The 27,214-nt window shown below is 38.7% G+C and overlaps 1 pseudogene; it reads right to left on the bottom strand.

The window, feature by feature from the left end:
- Positions 1–19,387: 19,387 nt before the first annotated feature.
- The window catches only part of LOC149185277 (protein LEAD-SENSITIVE 1 pseudogene), a 48,961-nt pseudogene continuing 41,134 nt past the window's right edge, over positions 19,388–27,214 (bottom strand).

Below are 27,214 nucleotides of genomic sequence, written 5' to 3'. Positions count from 1 at the left end.
CATGAAATCAAGGAGAAAGTAGTCCATTTCCTCATCACGTTGAAACGACATTTGTGGAAGTTACATATGGAAATGGAGCAAGTTGAGGGCGAAGTTAGTGAGGAGATTGGCACTCACTTGGACGAGATTGTAGGGGCGGTAGAATTTTTAATTACACTAACATCTCACATAGATGCAACTGACTGAATGTAAAGCAAGAAACGAACTAATCTCTTGTCGATTGGGACCATTGGAATTAAAATTGGAGCACTTGCAACTAGTTGTGGAAATGATGGAATTCAAGGTTGAGAATTTAGGAATGAGATTGTAAAGTAATGGGATGGCATGCAACCATGGAGACAATGACGACCAAGAGATAGAGGACAACATGGAGCGAAGGGAGGAAGTCAGCACCAATCTCCAGGATTTAGGGGAGAGCCACGTGTAGCCTATCGAGGATGGCAACAAAGTCTAGGTTGCTCCAGCGACGGAGTCCAGGTTGCTCCAGCTATAAGAATACAACAAAGGACATGTGGGATGTCATTGTGATGTTGTACAAGGATCCATCTGAGAATCAAAAAATGGTTCTCAAGGAGAAGTTGAGGTCAATTAGAATGCAGAAGAGTGAGGATGTTAGAACCTACCTCACCAAGATTCAAGGAATCAAAGACAAACTTGCACCTGTAGGAGAGAAACCTTTAGATAATGAGTTGGTCTACACAACACCCAATAGGTTTTCCAAGGAGTGGTGTACATTCGTCCAAGTTATTTTTGGATGATACACACTTTCGGGTTGGGAGTGCCTAATATGGAGTTACTTCACTCAAGAGGATATTAGGCTCAGTCTCGTAGAGGGTACCATAAGAAACAATAGCAAAGGACCAAAGGTGGAAAAGGAGGAAGAAAATGTAGCCCTTACAGGTAAGGGAAAGGCAAACAAGGATTCCAATCAAGGACAAGACTTAAAGGGAGAGAAGAAGAAGAAGGACTCACCAAAGGTTAAGTGCTTAAAATGTGGGGAATTTGGTCACCATGTAACCTAGTGTCCAAAGAGGAAAAAAGACAAGAAGGGGTAGCAGACAACAACTTCAGTAGAGATCGATGAGTTGCCCTCTTGATTGGAGCAATTTGTATTGATAGAAGTTATACCTCTAGATGGAGGGGGAGCATGATGCTTCAGATTAGCAATATGGGCAGGGTCCATGGGAGAGTAGCAGGAATTCTAAATCAGATCAGTTGGTGTCCACATGGATCAATTCCTTTAGAATGGGATCCCATGGTCAAAGTAGTAGGAGGATTGAGGTGTCAGCAAGGCACAATCAAACCTTGGAGGAGCGATGCATAGCTAGTTGCAGTTAGATACTTGAGAGGTACTTGCAGATCCTATTGGACGAAATTAGGTACTCAGTAGACAATGTTGAGCTAGTTGTAGTCAGAGAATCAAGGGACAAGTGTAGAGCCAGTTGTAGGAACACAGTAGGTCAGAGAGAGTTGTCACACTCAGAGGGAGTCTATCTTCAAAGGGAAGAACCCTATGGAGGCTTGATCTTCAGGTTCTGAGGAGATCAATACAAACAGTTGCAGTGGTAGAAACAATGCAGAGGTTGTGCAAAAGAAATAATGCAGGGGCACCAAGAGTGTGAGATCAAAGATTGATTCAACTACAAGGATAACAGGTGAATCAGAGTATGTGTAGTAGCATGGTGGACAATGTTTTTCCAAAGTACTTTTCTTCACAGTGATTTCTAGTGACAGTGAGTCAAATCAGCTTGAGATGTGAAGAAAGGAGGTATAACAGATGTCACCATCAACAACATGGTTCGGTCCATCTACAAGTTGTTCATCAAGAGAGATGAGTAGAATCGATAATGGAGTAGAGAGTGGAGAACACCTTCCATGCTAAGAGGGAGTGTTAGTTTTTTATGGATATGGTAACATCAGACAGGTGTTCTAGTCTTAGATGATGCCAAGATGATAACATGAGATCTTCAAAACCGAGAAAAGGTTTTGCAAGATAATCTTGGGAAACACCTTAATTAAATTAATTTTCCATAATTAAAATATTTCCTAAGTCTAACTTAGTGAAAGTGGTAAATTAAAGTTAATTAATTAAGGATGTTCAAGATTGCTCTAGATACTTATATTGATGAAAGTATAATTGATATTAGTCGTCAATGGAGATTAAATCATGATTGTTGAGACTTCAGTGAGAGATTATAAGAGTAGTTCAAAGGGCTTGGAGATAGCATCAATGTGATCGAGTTGTGAGAGGTAGATCAAGCTACCCAGTTCATAGTTTTCAGTGACGACGTAGTTCGAGCTAGTAAATGAGAGTAGCAGGGGTTTGCAGCAAGGAGAATTTATGGAAAAAATATCAAGAGGTTTTCTAGTTTCGAGAGGAGAAAAATGGAGGTCAAATTATCCAACATGGAGGATGTATTCTGCTGTGTGATTTGCCCAATTTTCCAGTGTGAGTTTCCTAGTTTTCTTGTGCGGGTCACCAAGAGAGGGATCAATTCAATTGCTAGTGTTCGGATCAAGTCCTGGGATGCCTATAAAATTGTTTCCAAAGGAAGAGACACGAAATATGGCTCATCTAGAGGAGTTCTAGAGGTATACTGAACTCATATGACTAGGCAGTGCATATTTGTAGTCCAACTATGTGAATTAGCTAGGAAGTGTGAGTTTGTTGGAGAGGGGCCATGAGAGTTGTTGTGAGGGAAAAGGGTTTTCCCAGGATATTTCCAATTGAGATAAATTATCGGAGCTAAGCCAAAAAGGCTAGCAGTTGTAATTCTCTAATTTTGTTGCATAATAATAAAACCCTCATCTACTGCATTGGTTTTCCCTTCGGTGTTTTACCAGGGACAATTGTCCAAAAAAAACAGTGTTTATTTTATTGTCTGTATCTATTTTCTCAGTTCCAGTTTTTATATTTCCACAATGTTTTTATGGTGAAGAATGAAATTGTGAACTATTTTCTACTTGCCACTAATAATTAACAAAAGACAAATAAATTACTTTCAGTTAGGAGAATAATTTCGAATTAATTGCATTTAAAGGATTTTCACATGGCTCAGGCTGGTTCCAATCCCTAGGTGATTTTGACGGCTTATATGTCCCTAGGTCATGGCTACTCAAGCCACAAGTTAGGCATGCCAGACATATCAAGATTCACATAACCTAGCAAACAAAAAAATACTATGTTAGTTAATTCTTTTTTTTCAAAAAGATATTAAGTACTTTTTTCTTTACAATTTAAGGTTCAAAGCCATAATAATACCAGTCTAGGTCCATCTTAAATCAAGATCTACCAAGCACCAAGAGGGATAAAGCCTAGAGTTAAGATGGATCTAAGTTGGTACTCTTGCATTCCATAATGGATTTCTTCAAACCTTTAAATAGGCTTCATCATAAAAAATACCACGATCTATGCAATGCCATGGGCTTGTAAACTACCATTAATAAACTCATCAAATGACTGACTCAAACTTATATATAATTATTATTTTCTATTTTCTATTTTTTTTTTTTTTTTAATGTTGATTGAATCAACGTAACATTACCTTAGGTAAAGTGTTACATAATGTTTAACAACATCGCTTCCATACTAGGTCATAGAGCCCTGCTCGGCCCAAAATATACTCAATTTACAAGAATTTTTAATTTGGTTAATACTTTTTATTTTTTTTTAGTTTTAAACCAATGTGATCTTAACATTGCAAGTTTTTTAATTAAAAGTTGTATTTTTTAATTTGTGAAGATGATATTTTTTTTAAATATGTAATGTTTTTATTTAAAAGTTGTATTTTTTTATTTGTGAAGATGACAATTTTTTAAATATGTAAAGATAGTGTAGTGCTTTTTCCATTCAATGAAATGAACTTTTTATATTTCAATGGAGTGGAAAACCTCTCAGAATTATAGTTTAATTTATTATTGTTTGTATAAGGTTTATTTGAGTCAAGTAAGGGTGTTGCTTATTCTCTATTTTTTTCGGCATTCACATTGATAAGTTACAAGAGTGTTTGGAAGATGTAGGTTGTGTGGGACCCATGCTCAGTGGTATAATACCAACAAAACTAAATTCATAATAATTAAATAAAAAAAGAGCACATACGATCCTTTCCTTATGACTTTCTACTCCTTTATGCCCAAAGACATCCTCCAATATTTTTGCTCGAAGATGGACATGATTATTAATACCAAAATTTATGTCATGCAAATGTATGGGATTAGAGATTGATCATAAGCTCAATTGGAATTATAGCACTGAGAAAAGGATAAATGGAGGTTATAAAGCTTATTATGGGCTTGAAAACAATTGTATGTCTAGTGATCTTTGGATATGGTATAAAATATTCCTCTTTGAGACTCTCATCACTCCTGTCATTTTATATGGATGTGAGGTGTGGGGTTGCGGTATATCTAGAGAGTCATGGAGGAAGATTGAGTAGATCCAAAATTAGTTTATAACCTACTAAATATTAAAGGAAGCGACTCCCTTTTTTTTAGAAGGAAAAAACACTAGATTTTATATTAGTTTGTAATCCAGTACATGCAATCATAACATAAACTCCTATATTGAGTTTTTAAAAACCCATATTTTGTGTCATATACAAAAAAGTATTCATAGTACTCACAAACTTAGTGTCACTATCATAATGAAAATTCCAAGCATTACTACTAAAAAGATAAAAAAGAAGCAAAGTACAAAGAAGCATATTTTGTCACGGGAGATGGAGCAAGGCTTCCACATTTGGGTTGTTGTCTTTTATATACTAGTACCTCATGACTCCATAAGCATCACTGAGACCCTCTTTTGAAAGAGAGTTAGCTACCATGTTTGATTCATGATAAATGTGATGTACTGTTGTACCAGGTAGAGTGTCCATGATATGTTTGATACGCTCAATCCACCTAGATAAAAGGGGATGATCAAATGCAGTGTGTCCTTTGATTCCCTCTATAAGGGTTCTCGAATAACCATAGATATGAAGAGTATTTACCTGTAATTTTTTTGTGAACCAGAGTAATCCCCATAAACCCAAAACTTTTGCCTTAGTGTTGGTACCTGGGCTTCCATTCCAGTGGAGTTTATATTGTTGCCTTTCGTTTATTCTGATCCATGCACCGCATCCACAACATCCATGTTGTGCCACTCCATTGAAATAACCCGCAGGAAAACTGATATCTAGAGGAATGTAATGATAAGATAATTCTTTTCAACTGCCATTGTTACATGGAGTATTAGATAGCCACAAGATAATGTTGTGGGATATCCAAGTGGTGTTTATGGGCACTCCTTCAAGCAAACAATGATTTATGGCCTTCCATATTTCCCAGAATAGATAAAAAGGAAGTGACTCCCTACCATACCCTCTTGATTGAAGCAAATACTTTGCCCCTTGGAAAGCATGGCTATGACCAGGCATCTTATGTATAAGAAGAAATTACATAACATGGAACCTAAGAGGTTTCCTAAAATTACTTCTAACTCTATTCAAATATCCCACATTCGGCTGAAGTGAGGATGGCATAACGATGTCGAGGCTTGGTTGGCCCATTAGGGGATAAAGGAGGAGATCATATTTCAAAATAAAGATAATATTAAAAATATTATTACTTCTAAATTTAAGGAGAATTTGTTGGGCTATAAAGAGTTAGAGGGAAAAAGGAAACTAAGATATTATAAGGAGATGATCAACCCCAACCTAGAAAACCACAATTATCTTTCTATCTTGATTAGATTTAAGAATAAAATGAACATTGTGTTGAAATATGGCAACAAGAATATTCCAATTTAATTTGTCCTTGTATTAAATTTTGAATTAAAATCGAATTTAGTCTTAACAACTACTTGGAAATAATTAAGTAATTTGTTTCAAATTAATTAGTTGGAGAAATTCAAGTTAGAAGTATTTCTGAAGTCATGCAAGAGTTATCCCTTAAATTAAGGATATGAGATTGAGTTATATTTGAGTTGTAATTAGTGAACTCATTTTACTGAGTTAAGTCCAGTTAAATTAGTTCCAAACTGTTTGAGGAACTAATAGAGAGTTAACAGTCAGTTGATGCATGCATGCACTCAACTAGTGCTACTCCAATTAACTGAAGATTCCCTCATCAGAAACTCATGCATGTTTATTCTGAGAGAGACCCAGTTGAGATTAAAGTCAAGGACATTGTACTATCAGTTGCATGTGTTTTCTTATAAAGAAAACTCATGCATGCAGTCAAGGAATCATCCTTGAAGATTGTGCAGTTTTGGAGGAGATCATCCACTTGGTAAAAGGAGAATCATCCACAAGGAACAACGCAAGGAAATAGGATCTTGGAGGGTAGAGAGGAAGGCTGGAGAGAAGCCAAGATTGCCTATGAGCATTTGGGAGGATTGTACTGAGAGCTGGCTAGCTGTGAGAACTAAGGCTTTGTATAATTCCTATGTATTTCCACCATGTATGATAATACAATAGTGTGGGGTTTTTAGCTGAGGCTTTCCCCAAAGTATTTTCATGTGTATTGTGTGATTGATTCTTCTTCTTCTAGTTATATTGTTCAGCTCAATCTTTAAGCTTTCACAAATTGATAGTAGAAGTAGGTTATAGTATTCTGCTTTGATTTATATTGCATTATCGGGTTAACCTACCATCAAATTTTCTACATGGTATCAGAGCTAGATTTGTAGAAATTTTCTACATGGTACCAAAGCTAGATTTGTAGAAATTTTTACATGGTATCGGAGCTATGAACAGTATACTGAGAAGAGAATTTGAAGTTTGAAGTTTGGGGTTGTAGGTGAAAATCGAATTCATATCATACTTCAAGGTTGGCCAATGGCGTTCTATGGCTTGAGACTCGAGTATGCCTTGGAAGGTAGCTCGAATTACATAGCATGGAAAGATAGAATAGAGGTTGTATTAGAAGACAATGGCTTGAAGGAATTCATTGATCAAGAAATCCCAAAGCCAACTTCAACTCATGCACAAGAGTTGGCTGAGTAGAAGAAGTGTGTGGCGAAGGTGAGACGAATCATCATTGAGGGAGTTCGAGACCATATTGTCTCGAGTCTCCATGGGAAGGATACTCCATTTTCAATGTGGAAGATATTGAAGGACCTCTACCAGAACAGTAGCGACCAGAGGAAATTGGCGCTCAAGGATAAGCTTCGAAGAATCAAGATGGAGAAGGGCAATACTATTTCCACATATCTAAACAAACTCACCACCTACAAAGATGAGCTTGGCAGTGTGGGAATAACTACTGCCAATGATGATATGTTGAGCCTCGCTCTCCTTGGCCTTCCAAAGAGTTGGAATAGCTACGAGGACTTTGTGAATGGAAGGGAGAAACTGTCGAATTGGGAACGACTATGGTTGGATCTTATGCAGGAGGAGATCAGGAGGAGCACACGAGATGGTTCTTCATCCAAGAATGATGATGAAGAAAATCTGGCCTTAGCAAGTAAGGCAAGGAAAGGGAAGGGGAAGGCTTCCCATTTCAAATCGAATTCTTCTCATGGAGGGAAGAAGGGTGACATGTCTAAATTAAGATGCTTTAATTGTCACAAGAGAGGACATTATGTGACTAATTGCCCATCGAAGAAGTCCAAGAAGGGATCCTTGGAAGCATCAGAAGGTGAGGCATTATCCTCTCAGTTCGAAATGGAATTTACCCTCATCACATGCATGGTGTCATCGATGATGGGTTGTGTCTGGTATCTTGACAGTGGAGCCTCATTCCATATGACTGCTGATAAAAATTTATTCAGTGCCTTGGAGGAAAAAGACCTCAAGATGCGCATAGAGATGGGTGACGACGGAAGGTATAGTGTTTCAAGAGTGGGCATGGTTGCTTTTTAGAGGAAGCATGGAGCTCCTATCACCTTGACAGATGTGAAGTATGTGCCTGGACTGAAGAAGAACTTGGTATCGGTCGCAATGTTGGAGGACAAAGGCTACAATGTTATCTTCAGTAAAGGAAAGGTGTTCCTAAGACACATAGCCACGGTCAGACCAAGAGGATAGTGATTCGGGTGAAGAATCTCTATAAACTAGAGGTAGATGATTGTGCAACTTTGAGTACGAAAGTAGAATTGGTGCAAAGCCAAGACATTGGCAAGTTGTGGCACAGGCGGTTGGGCCATTTGCATCATGGGTCTTTGAAGATACTGTAGCAGATATCTATAGGACTTCCCAAAGGTAAACTTGAGCAAGTTGACACATGCAAAGGGTGTAACTTGGGAAATTACACCAATTCTTCCTTTCATGATTGAGACAGTCAAGCAAAGGCTATCTTAGAGCGAGTTCATATTGATTTGTGTGGACCATTCTCGACAACATCCACAGTGAAGCAAAGGTATTATGTGATTTTCATTTATGACTATTCTTGTAAATGCTGGACTTATTTCATGTAGAAGGAGGACCAAACTTTCACAAAGTTTTGTGAGTTCAAAGCTTTGATCGAGAAAGAGTTAGGGAAGAAGATCAAGGCCTTGAGAAGTGACAACGGTGGAGAATATGTCTCTCAACAGTTTAAGGACTTCTGTGCAGCGGAAGGAATTAAACGAGAGTTGACGGCACCTCATAACCCACAACAGAATGGGCTAGCCGAGAGGAAGAACAGAACTATTGTAGGGGAAGCACGGGAAATTCTGCATGACCAAGGCCTACCACTTCACTTGTGGGTTGAGGCATGCAACACAACGGTCTATTTGTAGAATAGAAGCCCACATCCCATACTTGGGATGAAGACACTAGAGGAAGCTTTCTCCGGTAAGAGACCAGATGTGGGTCACTTCAAGATCTTTGGCTCATCGATATATTGCCATGTGACAAAGGATGCACAGAAGAAGCTTGAGCCGATAGCAGAATTGGGGATATTTTGGGGTACACTAATACACCTCACAACTATCGAGTGTACTTGCCTACCAGTGTGAGGACAGTGATTTGCAGAGATCTCAAGTTTGATGAGCAAAAGGCCATGCGATTTTCCCTTAAGAGGGAGCTCCAACTACAGGTTGTGCAGGAACTGTTGGTTCCTAAGGAGGACGAGCCTCAAACTGATGTGGAGCAGCCGCATGCAAAGGTTCCAGGAGTGGAAAAATCCACTCAAGCAGAGTCTTCCAAAGATGGAAGGAAGCGCACAAGAGAAGCTGACAGATTGTTGGAGGATGCGAGAGAGAATGTGGGAGCACCATCTTCTCAGCACAGACAGAGGAGGTCACCTAAGAGGTACACTGGATACATGGCCCTTGCTGGGGAATGTGTTGAGACCGAGCCATCTTCCTTTGAGGAAGCAGTGCAGTAGCCGATTTGGGTTGATGCTATGGTGGAGGAGTATGTGTCCGTAGTTCGTAACAGTGTTTAGGACGTGGTTCCGAGACAGGAGAACAAGTCAGTTGTGAGTTCCCGTTGGCTTTACAAGATAAAGCAAGCTGTTGATGGTAGTGTGGAGAAGCATAAGGTAGGATTTGTTGCTCGTGGCTTTTCACAGGTCGAGAGGATCATGTTGTTGCAGTATATTTTGACAGAGGAGCAAGATACTAACATTTTGACAAAGGCATTGTGAAAGTGTAAATTCGAGTTCCATAGAGACAGGATCGGGGTGGCAGATAATCCCTTTCTTTTTGAGAGGGAGTGTTGAAATATGGCAACAAGAATATTCCAATTTAATTTGTCCTCGAATTAAATTGTGAATTAAAATCGAATTTAGTCTTAACAACTACTTGGAAATAATTAATTAATTTGTTTCAAATTAATTAGTTGGAGAAATTCAAGTTAGAAGTCTTTCTGAAGTCATGCAAGAGTTATCCCTTAAATTAAGGAGATAAGATTGAGTTATATTTGAGTTGTAATTAGTTAGCTCAGTTTACTGAGTTAAGTCCAATTAAATTAGTTCCAAACTATTTGAGGAACTAATAGAGAATTAACAGTCAGTTGATGCATGCATGCACTCAACTAGTGCTACTCCAGTTATCTGAAGATTCCCTCATCAGAAACTCATGCACGTCTATTCTAAGAGAGACCCAGTTGAGATTAAAGTCAAGGATAGTGTACTATTAGTTGCATGTGTTTTCTTATAAAGAAAACTCATGCATGCATTCAAGGCATCATCCTTGAAGATTGCGCAGTTTTGGAGGAGATCATTCACTTGGTAAAAGGAGAATCATCCACAAGGAACGGTGCGAGGAAATAGGATCTTGGAGGGTAGAGAGGAAGGCTGGAGAGAAGCCAAGATTGCTTGTGAGCATCTGTGAGGGTTGTACTGAGAGCTGGCTAGCTTAGAGAGCTAAGGCTTTGTATAATTCCTATGTATTTCCACCATGTATGATAATACAATAGTGTGGGGTTTTTAGCTAAGGCTTTCCCCAAAGTATTTTCATGTGTATTGTGTGATTGATTCTTCTTCTTCTTGTTATATTGTTCAACTTGATCTTTAAGCTTCCGCAAATTGATAGTAGAAGTAGGTTATAGTATTCTGCTTTGATTTATATTGCATTATCGGGTTAACCTACCATCAGATTTTCTACATGGTATTAGAGCTAGATTTGTAGAAATTTTCTACATGGTATCAAAGCTAGATTTGTAGAAATTTCTACATGGTATCGGAGATGTGAACAGTATACTAGGAAGAGAATTCAAAGTTTGAAGTTTGGGGTTGCAAGTGCAAATCGAATTCATATCATACTTCAAGGTTGGCCAATGGCGTTCTATAGCTTGAGACTCAAGTATGCCTTGGAAGGTAGCTCGAATTACATAGCATGAGATAGAATGGAGGCTATATTAGAAGACAATGGCTTGAAGGAATTCATTGATCAAGAAATCCCAAAGCTAGCTTCAACTAATGCACAAGAGTTGGCTGAGTGGAAGAAGTGTGTGGCGAAGGCAAGATGGATCATCCTTGAGGGAGTTCGAGACCATATTGTCTCTAGTCTCCATGGGAAGGATACTCCACTTTCAATGTGGAAGACATTGAAGGACCTCTACTAGAACAGTAGAGACCAGAGGAAATTGACACTCAAGGATAAGCTTCGAAGAATCAAGATGGAGAAGGGCAATACTATTTCCACATATCTGAACAAGCTCACCACCTACAAAGATGAGCTTGGCAGTGTGGGAATAACTACTGCCGATGATGAAATGTTGAGCCTCACTCTCCTTGGCCTTCCAAAGAGTTGGAATAGCTACCAGGACTCTGTGAATGGAAGGGAGAAACTGTCGGATTGGGAACAATTGTGGTTGGATCTTATGCAGGAGGAGCACACAAGATGGTTCTTCATCCAAGAATGTTGATGAAGAAAATCTGGCCTTAGAAAGTAAGGCAAGGAAAGGGAAGGGGAAGGCTTCCCATTTCAAATCGAATTCTTCTCATGGAGGGAAGAAGGGTGACATGTCTAAAGTAAGATGCTTTAATTGTCACAAGATGGGACATTATGCGACTAATTGCCCATCGAAGAAGTCCAAGAAGGGACCCTCGGAAGGATCAAAAGGTGAGGCATTACCTCTCAGTTCGAAATGGACTTTACCCTCATGCATGCATGGTGTCATCGATGATGGGTTGTGTCTGGTATCTTGACAGTGGAGCCTCATTCCACATGACCAGTGATAAAAATTTATTCAATGCCTTGGAGGAGAAAGACCTCAAGATGCGCATAGAGATGTGTGACGATGGAAGGTATAATGTCTTAGGAGTGAGCACGGTTGCTTTTCAGAGGGAGCATGGAGCTCCTATCACCTTGACAGATGTGAAGTATGTGCCTGGACTGAAGAAGAACTTGGTATCAGTCGCGATGTTTGAGGACAAAGGCTCCGATGTTGTCTTTAGTAAAGGAAAGGCGTTCCTAAGACACATAGCCTAGACCAAGAGGATAGGGATTCATGTGAAGAATCTCTATAAACTAGAGGTAGATGATTGTGCAACATTGAGTACGAAAGTAGAATTGGTGCAAAGGCAAGACATTGGCGAGTTGTGGCATAGGCAGTTAGGCCATTTGCATCATGGGGCTTTGAAGATAATGCAACAGATATCTACAGGACTTCCCAAAGGTAAACTTGAGCAAGTTGACACATGCAAAGGTTGTACCTTAGGAAAGTACACCAAGTCTTCCTTTCATGATCGAGACAGTTGAGAAAATGCTATCTTAGAGCAAGTTCATACTGATTTGTATGGACCATTCTCGACGGCATCCACAGTGAAGAAAAGTTATTATGTGATTTTCATTGATGATTATTCTCGTAAATGCTGGATTTATTTCATGCTGAAGAAGGACCAAACTTTCACAAAGTTTTGTGAGTTCAAAGCTTTGGTCGAGAAAGAGTCAGGGAAGAAGATCAAGGCCTTGAGAAGCGACAATAGTGGAGAATATGTCTCTCAAGAGTTTAAGGACTTCTGTGTAGTGGAAGGAATTAAACGAGAGTTGATGGCACCTCATAACCCACAGCAGAATGGGGTGGCCGAGAGGAAGAACAGAACTATTGTAGGGGCAACATGGGAAATTCTGCATGACCAAGGCCTACCACTTCACTTGTGGGCTGAGGCATGCAACACAGTGGTCTATTTGCAGAATAGAAGCCCGCATCGCATACTTGGGATGAAGACACTAGAGGAAGCTTTCTCCAGTAAGAGACCAGATGTGGGTCACTTCAGGATCTTTGGCTCATCGGTATATTTCCATGTGACAAAGGATACACGGAAGAAGCTTGAACCGACAGCAGAGTTGGGGATATTTTTGGGGTACACTGATACACCTCCTAGCTATCAGGTGTACTTGCCTACTAGTCGGAGGACAGTGCTTTGCAGAAATCTCAAGTTTGATGAGCAAAAGGCCATGCGAGTTTCCCTTGAGAGGGAGCTCCAACTACAGGCTCTGGAGGAAATGTTGGTTCCTAAGGGGGAGGAGCCTCAGATTGATGTAGAGCAGCCACATGCAGAGGTTCCAGGAGTGGAGACATCCACTCAAGCAGAGTCTTGTAGAGATGGACAGAAGCACACAAGTGAAGCTGACAGATTGTTGGAGGATGCGAGAGAGAATGTGGGAGCACCATCTTCTTAGCGCAGACAAAGGAGGTCACCTGAGAGGTACAATGGATACATGGAATTGCTGGGGAATGTGTTGAGACCGAGCCATCTTTCTTTAAGGAAGCAGTGCCACAGCCGATTTGGGTTGATGCTATGGTGGAGGAGTATGACTCCATAGTTTGTAACAGTGTTTGGGATGTGGTTCCGAGACCGGAGAACAAGTCAGTTGTGAGTTCACATTGGATTTACAAGGTAAAGCAAGTTGCTAATGGTAGTGTGGAGAAGCATAAGGCAAGATTTGTTGCCTGTGGCTTTTCACAGGTCGAGAGGATCATGTTGTTGCAGTATATTTCGACAGAGGAGCAAGATGCTGACATTTTGACAAAGGCATTGTCAAAGTGTAAATTCGAGTTCCATAGAGACAGGATCGGGGTGGCAGATAATCCCTTTCTTGTTGAGAGGGAGTGTTGAAATATGGCAACAAGAATATTCCAATTTAATTTGTCCTTGAATTAAATTGTGAATTAAAATCGAATTTAGTCTTAACAGCTACTTGGAAATAATTAATTAATTTGTTTCAAATTAATTAGTTGGAGAAATTCAAGTTAGAAGTCTTTCTGAAGTCATGCAAGAGCTATCCCTTAAATTAAGCAAATAAGATTGAGTTATATTTGAGTTGTAATTAGTTAACTCAGTTTCCTGAGTTAAGTCTAATTAAATTAGTTCCAAACTGTTTGAGGAACTAATAGAGAGTTAACAATCAGTTGATGCATGCATGCACTCAACTAGTGCTACTCCAATTAACTGAAGATTCGCTCATCAAAAACTCATGCATGTCTATTCTAAGAGAGACCCAATTAAGGACAGTGTGCTATCAATTGCATGTGTTTTCTTATAAAGAAAACTCATGCATGCAGTCAAGGCATCATCCTTGAAGATTGCGTAGTTTTGGAGGAGATCATCCACTTGGTAAAAGGGAATCATCCACAAGGAAATAGGAGCTTGTAGGGTAGAGAGTGTCTAGTCAATTTAATGTCTTAAATTGCTCTACATAAATTATCAATCCGGGTATCGTAAACTGATGAAGTGTGGTGCACTATATGTGCTTAGTTAACCTTTCTCTTACTTCGTTGTTTTATAGTTTATGTTGTTTTTGGGGTTTTTTTCTTGTTGGTTTTCTAAAGTGTTTAATGCAACTAGTTCAATCGAAATAAAATGCAATAATCAAATAATGAGAGAATGACTATGAGACCCAGTATCCTTGCTGCTTCAGCAAAAGGACAAGATGATTCTATCACATCATTAGTTCATTAAAAGGCTATATGCATCACTAATCTACAATCAACTTGAAAACAATTTATGTACAGCTAATATACATGGTGAAATAAAATGCAAAAATAAAATGACAACTATACAAGGCAGGGGCCCCCTACTACCTATGAAATCAAATGCTTAAAGGAAAAATAAAGACATCAAATAAAGGACTAATGACATCGGCCCAGTATCTCTGCTGCTGATTTAAAATGAAAATGAAATCTAAATGACACTACATAAAGGAGACAAATCACACTACTTTAACCTTTTCTTAACCTTTTTGCCTTTCAGCTAGATTTATCATGTGAGAACAGTTATGAACAAGTCAGCAATGTGAGTCTTAAAGCAAACTAAACCAAGCTGTACTAAGTGATATTTTGGCTCCAATAAAGTTATTTGATTATGGAAAAAGAACCATCAATAGATGAACAACTTGATATCTAAGAGCAGAAAGTAAAGTGCAAGTTAAAGAAATGATACTAATGAAAATCAAACTACAGAAAAATAAAGGTCAGCAACATAGACAAGATGATCACACATGCCACTAGTCATGAAATCAAAGCAAAATTAAACACACTTGCATGAATGAAAAATCTAATCTACCTTACATTCTACAAAGCAATATTTACAAAATGAAATCTACTCTACCTTACATCCTAATATGCTCCATGAAATCTACTTCACATCTCCTTCCATGTTGAGAACATCAAAGCTTTATTCAAATTCTTCAAAAGTACAAAGTACAACAAAGCTCTCCAAAGCTTCCAAAAGCCATCAAGGAAGAACTACAAACTTAAGAACTAGGGACTAAAGACTAAAAAGACTAACAAATGAAGGAGAGAGATCTCCTATTTATACAAAAAGATGAGAGCCATCTCATTAATGATAGTCCATGAATCTCTCCCTCTATCTCTAGAGTCCTAATCAAAATAGGAACTGATAAGACACATGTCTTTTTAGAGTTACAATACAATTAGGAGATGTGACACATATCCTCATGATCCCATGATTCTTTCTACTCAAATTCGAATTTGACCTTGGGGTGCCACATAAGGGACTTCTAGAAGCCTCCTTTCAACCTACACATGTCAACAATCTCAACCCATTTGTTAGGTATAAGCATATGCACATTATTTTCTAATGTTTAACCACAAATTCACTTAAAAGGCTTAGAAATAATAAAGATTGGAAAAACATAAAGGTGGCCCAATGATAATGAAAGTGGGATGAATGTGGTGACATAGTAGTGAAATGGAGGTGATATAATGGACATAATAGTGAAAGTGTAATGGAAATGAATGACATTTTCAAGACTCAACATATCCCCCAACTGAAGCTATTGCATGTCCTCATGCAATATATATTACATTAACTCTTTTGATCCTTGAGCTTTGGCTTAACTTTGCATGATATCATTTGATAACTTCATATTTCTGCAAAGTGTTTCACTTGAATTGCAGCATGGTTTGTTCTTGTGTTACAACCAATTTTTTTTATTGTTGTCTTCTATTTTGATCTTTGAACTTTGCATAATGATATTTTGATTATTGTTGCAAAGTATATCTTTATTGGATTGCATGATGGTTGGTTCTTGTGTGACAACCATGATTTTGTTTGTATCCAATTTATTCTTTAAGAACTTTTTCAAAAGCCATTGTATGCTCATAATAGCAATGTAATAATTAATATATGTTGGAAGTATGTGAGCTCCTGAATATCATATGGACATGGCAAGATATGAATATGAATGTATTCCCCCCCCCAACTGACGGTATTGGCAATTTTATGAAATGAGGAAGAGAAATGTTTTTCCAACAATTATCATTCTAGATTTTTATGGAATTCTATGGTCAAAAGTTAGAAAATGATGTACCTTCACTTACCCTTTGGAATGGATGAGTTGTATGTGTAGTGGCTGAAAATTTCTGATCATATTCTTCTTCAAGTGGCTGAACAAGAGGAGTCATGGATAGAGAGATAAGATGACTTTTTATTGCTTCTACTAAAACTTGCTGAATCTGCTCCAAAATGCTGAAAATAATAGTCTTCATGTCTTCAAAACTCATTGGCACAATTCTACTATATGAAAAGATGTTCTGATGTCGAACATAGTAGGAAATTGTTGGCTTAGTGGCCATTAATGGATGCCACTAGTCAACACGAGAACTCTCACCATTGATGACAATGAGAGTCAAGATGCTCAAACATATCTTGTTAGGTACGAATGAATTTGCTGATGTCGAGTCACCTAGAAGATCTAACGAACAAGGGACATTAATGTATTCCCATTGTTTGTCAGCATAAGGACTTGCCATTAAGGCATGCAAGCCTCAAGGTGTTTTTACAAAGAACTTAGACTCAAAGGACTATGGACTCAATAATTTGCATTGAAGCAGGGCTTATTTGCGGAATGAAAATGACAAGGAATGGAAGATGAAAATGGAAGATGGAAATGGAGAGTAGAAATGACAATGGGCAATAAGCATGTGAATGAGCCTCTTGCTTTTATTTGTGGGTTATGAATGGACAAAAAGAGATGGAAAGTGTATGTGAATGATAATGGAAAATATGGAGGAAAATGAGATGAGGTATGGATGTGATGGATGGATATGATGGAGACAATAGTATCTGAAAGTTTTTCAAGTGTTTGGATCTGATTTTGCATCAGCATATTTCCTCTTTGTTGTTGATTATCCTCTTATGAAACAAATTGGTCTCTTAGAGAGACACCATTCTCTTGTAGTCATTTGTCCTTCCTCTTGGAACCTGCAAAAAAAACTAATACTTATTCTGCAATGGAATGTAAGATTATCAAAGGAGAGAGGTGATCAATCTCTCTAGTTATAATATTTACACACAAAACTAAGAATTTGTATTAATGAAACAAGTTCTCAAAGGAAAAATCAAAAGAATGTATACCTGCTTTGAAATTGGTGCCTCAAGTTGATGTTGCTTCTTTTCAGCAATTTATTTCATTATTTTCCATTTCAAACTCTAATGATAGATTTCTCATTATATAGATCTTGTTGAGATCTTTCCAACGATACTTAAATCATCAAAATCTGATTTTGTATGAGAAAGATAGGCTGATTTGAACAATGAGGTTTTTCTGGCTGCGGAATTGGACTTTAGCTGCGGAATGTGCATAGTTCTGTAGCTAAAAATCTTGGATACAAAGTTAGCCATTCATTTTTCATTATCAGTCCAAAATTAATCAATACCTTCAGAAAAGTGAGAAAATAACTTGTTCATTTCATTGATTCAAAATTATTATTTTTTTCTTGACATGCAGCGACTTAGTGTGGCGACTCAGTGTGGCGACTTTGTGATAACACACAATTTGACTTCCTTTTGACCGGGGTCTTTTTCATCAAATTTGACCGAATGAATAGGACACCATCCATGTACTGACATTCCCCCAGCTACCCATGTGACTTGTTTTGCTTGATGACACCTGCAACCTAGAGTTTAACAAAACAGCTGCGGAAAGTTTGGGCTGGCTGCGGAAAGTGCAGTTTGATCATCATTTTTTTTTTATTATTATTATCTGCAGAGCAAAATAGTTTTATTGATGAAAAAAAACAGTCTATAACCATTATCATGACTATTTGACCCTTTCATAGACTTAAGCCCTTCCGGTTCTGCCTTTAGTTCAGTTTGACCGTATTTGCCTCCTTGTTGACCACGGGTTTTGATGACCGGTTTGGATGAGCTGGAAGGACACACACCATGTCCTTGATCCCACAAACTTGCCCATGTGGCTCTTCTACCCGGAGGACACCTGGAACATAGCATTTAAGAAAACAGCTGCGGAATCTGGGATTGGCTGCGGAAACTGGTGCGAGCTGCGGAAACTGGTGCGAGCTGCGGAAACAGTTTTCAGCTGCGGAAACGCTGTGTGACATTAATAGTTTATAGCATCAGCCAAAAGAAAGTTAAGGTGTAAACGAACTGATCTTCCATATGATAGCCTTTTCCATGGAAATAGCAAAGGAACCACCCTTTTTGATTGCAGAAGTGGTGAACCTGAAGGATGTTGTGCTTGACTCAAAGTCCATACACGTGAAGATTGTAAAATGCAATGTTTCTTCTGCTTCAAAACTCACTGCAGTAAAAGACTATTGTAGCAAGAACACAATTGCAAATGATGGGAATTTACACAATTATGTATTGCTGGAGACTACAATGGCAGATGGAAAACTATTCCCATGATTAATGCTACTGACTGCTAATCTTTTGAAACAATGTAAGTGCCCCCTTAACTAATGCAATTCACAGTTCAGCTCTGCCAAGCTTTCCCATTCTCGGCTTTCAACTCCGGCTGAAAATTTTACTGTGTATGGACGTTCAAGGGAAAAACAAACTGATTACGGGATTCTTGAGGCAGGTGGAATGGCCATAATCGAATTGCAAGGCGTATTGGTGACTGTAATCAAGGTTTGAAGCACAGCCGTGGAGTTTGCAGCGGGAATGGAGAGTAGAAATGGTATGAGTACGAGGGAGTAGAAGATAAACAACGGAAATAAGAGTTATACGGTGGAGAAGAGCCGTAATGAAACTGGTCACTTGGTTCACGCCACGTCTATCAATCGGCTGTGAAGAGTCGTATCCAACCAGATCACGTAATGGAGAGCCATGTTGGATTGAAACTGCTGTTTAACGGGTTTTAATGAATTGCAATGGGTGGCATATGGGCAGAGGACGTGGTAGAGGTGGCAGCATAGAACCAAATTGGAATTCCCCTTCTTCAGGCACGCGGAATACATCAAACTGTCAGTTAATAACTCAATTTTTTCACGCGGCGGCAAAAATGAGGCTCCAAAGAACCGAGGATTCCTCCCAGACCGCCACAAATTTCTTCGAACAGTTTCTGGGTTATCTAATTAACCCACCTGGAAAAAAAACCCATGTTTTAGTTTTTTAAAATTCGTCTCCATTTGGGCAAATCGAACGTTTGAAGTTTGACGTTTTTTCTGTGTTTACGCATTTTTCCTGAGTTTTACTGTTCTCACTGTTTAGCCTTTTATGAATTTGCATTCGTTTTTCTTGTTTGATCTACTGTTTTGCAGGTGTGTTAGACAGGTTCAACCCTACTAATACAATACAATCCACCTGCAACCGCAGTCACACCAGGTATACTGGTGGTCAGGAATCGAAGAGGTGAAGAACATATTGCAACAAGCACACTAAGGATTGATGTTGCTTGACCACTTCGACCAACATTAATTCCCTCAATCACAAGCAAGCCAGTCTTACAGTAGATAGAATAATCTTCACAGTTGTTCTTAAAGACATTGTACAACCCAAATCCTTTCTGAAATAAGTATGTCGCTCTATGCACCACAGTCTCAGCTGGGTCTTCATCAGCGAGTGTGCAAGTTCCACCTCGAACTTTTGCAAGAAAGAAGGCAGGATTGACAGAATATTCAAAACGGTACAGCGCTCCTCCATCAAGGAAACAATCAAGGCAAGAACAGATTACTCCATTTTTGTCTTGTTGATAGCCGCATATCTAATTACAAGAATCATATACGATATGTATGAAGAGAATACATGAAACTGATAGGAAGGAAGCAAGTATTAACACTCCAAAGTCCTTAGGGTCTGAGACAATCATTCCCATGACATAACCCAGCAAGCCCATGCATGATTGAAGAGAGTTTTGAACCCAAATTGAAACCACACATGGCAACAAAATCCACCACTGAATCCAAATGGACCAAAGCTTGATCAAGGAGGCAGATTTTTTATTGAAGCCATAGCGAAAACTAGGAATGGAGATAGCCATAGATTGTTTTTCTTCTTTTTTTTTTCTTCTTCTTTCTTGAATCAATTGAAGTGATGAAGTTTATTTTGTCTCCTATTTTTTCTTAACAATTCTTTTTCTGATCCTCCAGATCACACAAAGTGCAAGAGGAGAGCATACTCAAGAATTATTAACCCTTTTTTTTTTCAGATGTAAGAAATAAGGTCTCCTAATTACACTTCCCCGGCAACGGCGCCAAAATGTCTAGTCAATTTAATGTCTTAAATTGCTCTACATAAATTATCAATCCGGGTATCGTAAACTGATGAAGTGTGGTGCACTATATGTGCTTAGTTAACATTTCTCTTACTTTGTTGTTTTATAGTTTATGTTGTTTTTGGGGTTTTGTTCTTGTTGGTTTTCTAAAGTGTTTAATGCAACTAGTTCAATCGAAATAAAATGCAATAATCAAATAATGAGAGAATGACTATGAGACCCAGTATCCTTGCTGCTTCAGCAAAAGGACAAGATGATTCTATCACATCATTAGTTCATTAAAAGGCTATATGCATCACTAATCTACAATCAACTTGAAAGCAATTTATGTACAGCTAATATACATGGTGAAATAAAATGCAAAAATAAAATGACAACTATACAAGGCAGGGGCCCCCTACTACCTATGAAATCAAATGCTTAAAGGAAAAATAAAGACATCAAATAAAGGACTAATGACATCGGCCCAGTATCTCTGCTGCTGATTTAAAATGAAAATGAAATCTAAGTGACACTACATAAAGGAGACAAATCACACTACTTTAACCTTTTCTTAACCTTTTTGCCTTTCAGCTAGATTTATCATGTGAGAACAGTTATGAACAAGTCAGCAATGTGAGTCTTAAAGCAAACTAAACCAAGCTGTACTAAGTGATATTTTGGCTCCAATAAAGTTATTTGATTATGGAAAAAGAACCATCAATAGATAAACAACTTGATATCTAAGAGCAGAAAGTAAAGTGCAAGTTAAAGAAATGATACTAATGAAAATCAAACTACAGAAAAATAAAGGTCAGCAACATAGACAAGATGATCACACATGCCACTAGTCATGAAATCAAAGCAAAATTAAACACACTTGCATGAATTAAAATTGCATGAATGAAAAATCTAATCTACCTTACATTCTACAAAGCAATATTTACAAAATGAAATCTACTCTACCTTACATCCTAATATGCTCCATGAAATCTACTTCACATCTCCTTCCATGTTGAGAACATCAAAGCTTTATTCAAATTCTTCAAAAGTACAAAGTACAACAAAGCTCTCCAAAGCTTCCAAAAGCCATCAAGGAAAAACTACAAACTTAAGAACTAGGGACTAAAGACTAAAAAGACTAACAAATGAAGGAGAGAGATCTCCTATTTATACAAAAAGATGAGAGCCATCTCATTAATGATAGTCCATGAATCTCTCCCTCTATCTCTAGAGTCCTAATCAAAATAGGAACTGATAAGACACATGTCTTTTTAGAGTTACAATACAATTAGGAGATGTGACACATATCCTCATGATCCCATGATTCTTTCTCCTCAAATTCGAATTTGACCTTAGGGTGCCACATAAGGGACTTCTAGAAGCCTCCTTTCAACCTACACATGTCAACAATCTCAACCCATTTGTTAGGTATAAGCATATGCACATTATTTTCTAATGTTTAACCACAAATTCACTTAAAAGGCTTAGAAATAATAAAGATTGGAAAAACATAAAGGTGGCCCAATGATAATGAAAGTGGGATGAATGTGGTGACATAGTAGTGAAATGGAGGTGAAATGGAGGTGATATAATGGACATAATAGTGAAAATGTAATGGAAATGAATGACATTTTCAAGACTCAACAGAGAGGAAGGCTGGAGAGAAGCCAAGATTGCCTGTGAGCATCTGTGATGATTGTACTGAGAGCTGGCTAGCTGTGACAGCTAAGGCTTTATATAATGCCTATGTATTTCCACCATGTATGATAATACAATAGTTTGGGGTTTTTAGCTGAGGCTTTCCCCAAAGTATTTTCATGTGTATTGTGCGATTGATTCTTCTTCTTCTAGTTATATTGTTCAGCTCGATTTTTAAGCTTCCACAAATTGATAATAGAAGTAGGTTATAGTATTATGCTTTGATTTATATTGCATTATTGGGTTAACCTTGTTGGAAATATTGGGGGGGGGGTGAAGCAGTATTCCTTTTCAATTGTTAAAATGAACAATATGAATAAATGCCTTTATTAATATAATCTTTACAATAAATCAGGTACAATATATATCAGGCTCCAACCTGTTGCCAAGAACCAACTTGGTCTTTTGTGAGGCTCCAACCTCTAGGGCACTAACCTTGTGTTTAGGAGCACCAACTCCAAGGACACCAATCCTTCCAATTCTGAGGCACCAACCCCAAGGGCTTCAACCCTATCTTGTCAAGGCACCAACCTTGGATTTAGGAGTACCAACTCCAAGGACACCAATCCTTCCAATTCTGAGGCACCAACCCCAATGGCTCCAACCCTATCTTGTCAAGGCACCAACCTTGGATTTAGGAGAACCAACTCCAAGGACACCAATCCTTCCAATTCTGAGGCACCAACCCTAAGGGATCTGACCCTATAGTTTTGCTTTGTCAAGAAATGTTTTGATTGTATTACACTGCTCTCAAAATCTTCTTCACTGTGTTTTGTCAATCTACAGCTTCAGTGCTACATCAATGACAACCAGTCTTCATATGAAGGAGTCTTCACAATTCTTCATATTTCCCAAATAGATTCTGTGAAGTTACCTCATGATGATTTCAAATAGCCATCTTGATCTACAATAGTCTTCACACAACTTCAATGTGTCTACAATGAACTGCACTAAGCTCTGCACAAAAACAACTCTCTCTTTCAAGCCTCTATTCTCACTATCACGGTAAATGCTTCAGGAGTGACTGCTTCAGGAGTAACTGCTTCAGGAGTGACTTATTTAGAGGAGTGATTGTCACAGTTTCATATTATGCGTTCAATTACAAACAACCCTGTTCATACTTAGATAATATTTTTAGATCCGCAGAGCTTTCTTTTGAACTGTTATCTCAATCACTGTCAAACACAGGTCCGAGCTTTTCAATAAATAACCCAGTCAACAGAATGTTCGACCTTCGGCTTCCTTCTTCTTCCACTGGACCTTTCAACTTCCTTCTTCACTCGCTCAACCTTCGGCTTCCACTTTCATTCGCTCGACCTTTGGCTTCCTTTTTCTTTCGCTGGACCTTTCGGCTTCCTTGTTTGCTCGCTCAACCTTCGGCTTCCACTTTCATTCGCTCGACCTTTGGCTTCCTTTTTTGCTCGCTCGACCTTCGGCTTTCTTTCTACTATTCCTTCAGCTTCCTCTGTCTCTTCAAGTTCACAAGTTGTGAACTTCTTTATGCTCTATTTTTATGCCCGAGATAGATACTCAAAACTGAAGCGTTTTATCTCTTTTTTATACAAGTTTCACCAATGACCAAAGGACATGTCTATTGGAGGGAGGCCGACTTGTATATTAAAACATATTGAAGATTCTTTCATCCATAGACTTGATTATTCATGAAAACCATATAAGAGAGGCTATACCCACAGGGAGGTCCCACATGCCACGTCACTACCTCAATTGCAATCACTTCGGAGGTCTTTTACAAGTTGTGCCCATAACATAGTTGTTGGTCGATTGCCCCTACTAGATGCGATATTATATTAAACTGTTTTGATAAACCTATTGGGTCCACCACTTTATCGCAATTGTAATTTTATAAGACTCGCACAATTGTAGCTTTATGAAAATCCACATTAATAGAGGTCCCCACATGTCACATCATGGCTTAATCCCACGATCGCAACTTGATGAGAATCCCACAATCACAACATTCAATATCATCGATATTCACATATCACCATGTAGCGGATGTGATATTTAATAAACCATTTTTAATAAGTCTTTCAAGTCCACACCTCTATCACAATCAGCGGTTTGACATCCCTTTGAAACTTGCGATTACTGCGGATGCGATATTTTATTAAGTCATGCTATAATGGTGTAGCGAGTCCGCAATGCTATCCCAGTCGGCGGTTCGAGGGTTTATCGCAATCACAGTTTTAGTGTGACATTCCTTTAAGACTTGCGATGTGAAGGTTCCGATACACGCGGATGCGATATTACAATAGGGCGGTTACCATAACCTGTTCTCGGGTCCACCATACATATCGCAGTCTATGGTTTGCAGGGCTTCGACTGGCACATGGATTAAAACGGCCTTAACCCCCGCAGTTGACTATGATATAAGAGTTGAATATGAGATCGACGGCTAGGATTGAGTGCGGGACTTCAGCCATGATCAAGGAAATCCATACTCTCCTACCCCCGTAGTTGCTAATCACTGTTGATCTAACAAATCTGTCGATATGACGATCCAGATCTATTCCTTCGCCATTCTTCTTCTGCAAGCACTTGGGTTTGATCTCCACCGTTCATTTCTTGACTCCATTATATTGCAATCGGGGGTTTGAGCAGTGTTTACATAACTTAATAAAATATAAAACACCGATATTATATACTACTGATACAATTTCTCCGATAACTCTATTTATGTTTCTTTGTTGTTTTCTTCCTATCGGTTCTTCTTAGGCATATATTACATGCGATACTTCCAATATGGCTCCTCCAATGTTTTCTTCTTTACTCCTCTGATATCATTGTTGCTCTTTGTTCTTTCGATAGCACTTACCCTTGGGCATATGCGATAACCTGCTTCCTTGATGGCTTCTGATGAACTCTTCCTCTTATTCTTTGGCTTCATGGCTTCTCCTCTTTACTCTTTCTCTTTCTCTTCTGATGGCTTCCGATATCTTTCCTCCTCGGTTCCACTGTTTCTATTATGTCTGTATTCAATCCTTGGATCCTCCATGAGCAGTATTATGATCAATGGGCATCAATGGGAAACCACACATGTCACAAGAATTTTCCATCACAAACACTGCCATATTGACATCAATGACAACCTAGATTAACAAACCTACCATCAGATTTTCTACACATTGCAGAGGTGCTCTCCAATCCAATATGGGAGACTGTTGAAAATGCAACAAGATGATGGAGCTTAGTGAAAAGAAGTCACCTTCACTAAGTGGGCCCGGAGGCTATTTTTGGTGCAAAGTCTATTTTTAGACTATGCCTATTTTTAGACTATGTCTATTTTTAGACATATGGATCATGGTCTATGAGTTGCAAGACGTTGTTTATGGATGATTGGTCATGTTGGGAAAAATAGATGGACTTCTATTTCTGGTTCACAGCAGAGTGATCAGAGTCTATTGTTAGACTGCCAGGCTAAAAATAGAAAAGTTAAATATTATTGTCTCATAATAATATTTGGACTATAAACATTATCTTATCCTCTTGGAGCACTTCAGTTTGAGCTACAGATGTGGCACATGCAGCTGTCAGAAGGAAATACACTTTTCTTTTGGGTCAGTTGAGCTATTGCATGGAGGACTTCAGTTAGAACTCATGCATGTGAGTTCTATGGAGTTGGATGTGGAGTTGATGGAGTTGTGTTCAGTTTGACTTAGTTGAACTAGTTGTATTTTAGTCTAACTAAAGAATACACTAGTGATGAGTTGTGTGAATTAAATATTAATTAATTCACTAATTATTAACTCATAAAGAAACTAAAGAATACATCAGTTAACTCAGTGCATGGACAGTTCAACAGAGACAGGTGTTAGAGGTAAGTGAAAGGGTGAGTTGTGACTATCAGTTATGCATGAGATTTGCACATGCATGGGATTGAGTAATGCCAATGAGGATTGCACAGTGTGGGCCAATAACAAGGCAATTGTAGCCTGTGCTCACGTGATTTTCACGTTGGATTGTGCAGTGGAGGCAGGAAAAGTAGCGGAGAATATTTGAACCTATGACTTGTTCGGATCTGAGCTAGTTTTGTGTGTAATAGGTGGAGATAGTACTGAGTACTTTTGAGGAGTATTGTACTATGTATTGTTACATGTTATCAATCATTATAATATACAGATAGTGTGGGGTTTTCAGCTGTATGCTTTCCCCAGGTTACATACTGTGTTAATGTGTGCATGCGATTGATGTTTCATTGTTTTTAATGCTGCTAAATTGATGATCAACGTAGAAGAGATTATGTATTGTGCATGTATTCCGCAATAGTGTATAATCGGGATAATCTCTGTGAATAAGTGTTCATTATTCAAAATTTCTACATGGTATCAGAGCAGTTGATCATCAGATCTATTATTCAGAAAGTGTTTACATCTTATTTCTTCAGGCAGAGTTTGTAATCGGGCCAGGTAGCCTCTGGATTCATCCTTCTTTTGGAAGGTGAGATATCCAGTGAATGCCCATACAGTCAATCTCTGTACGAGAAATAATTTGTTCTCACAAATTTTAGATCAGAAGCAGTTGAGTTTTGAGCTGGTGGAATGGAGCTCAAGGATAAACTCGAAAACATCTAAGTGTGAGAATGGAGACAGTATGCCCCAATATCTCACGAAGTTCACCTAGTGCCGGGATGAGCTGGGAAGTGTGGGGGTGACTGTCGATGATGAGGACTTGGTGAGCTTGGCTCTCCTTGGTCTTCCGAAGAGTTGGCATTCCTATCAGGACTCTGTCAATGGTCGGGAGAAATTTCCAGGATGGGAGAGACTTTGGTCGGATATTGTGCAAGAGGAGATCAGACAGAGCACCAGAGACAGTTCTTCATCCATGCATGATGAGGAGAACTGTGCCTTAGCAAGTAAGGTGAAGAAGGGGAAGGAGAAGGGTTCTCTTTCCGAATCCAGTTCTTCCAATGATGGGAAGAAGGTTGACAAATCGAAAGTGCGATGCTTTCGTTGTCATGAGGTGGGCCATCATGCTGTAAATTGTCCACGGAGGAAATCCAAGAAGGGATCCGGGGAAGGATCTGAAGGTGAGGCACTTGCTTCATAGTTTGAGTTGGATTTCACACTCTTCGCATTCATGGTTTCATCCATGGTGGGAAGTGGTTGGTTTCTTGACAGTGGAGCTTCTTTCCACATGACCGGTGACAAGAGTTTGTTCAGTACTTTGGAGGAGAAAGAT

The sequence above is a fragment of the Pinus tabuliformis genome, chromosome 3_2 (assembly GCF_031772625.1).
Source record: "Pinus tabuliformis cultivar Carrire ecotype Pingquan chromosome 3_2, CPIR1, whole genome shotgun sequence".
NCBI lineage: Eukaryota > Viridiplantae > Streptophyta > Pinopsida > Pinales > Pinaceae > Pinus > Pinus tabuliformis.
The sequence above is the reverse complement of the archived record's forward strand: the minus strand, read 5'-3'. Positions and strand labels throughout refer to the sequence as shown.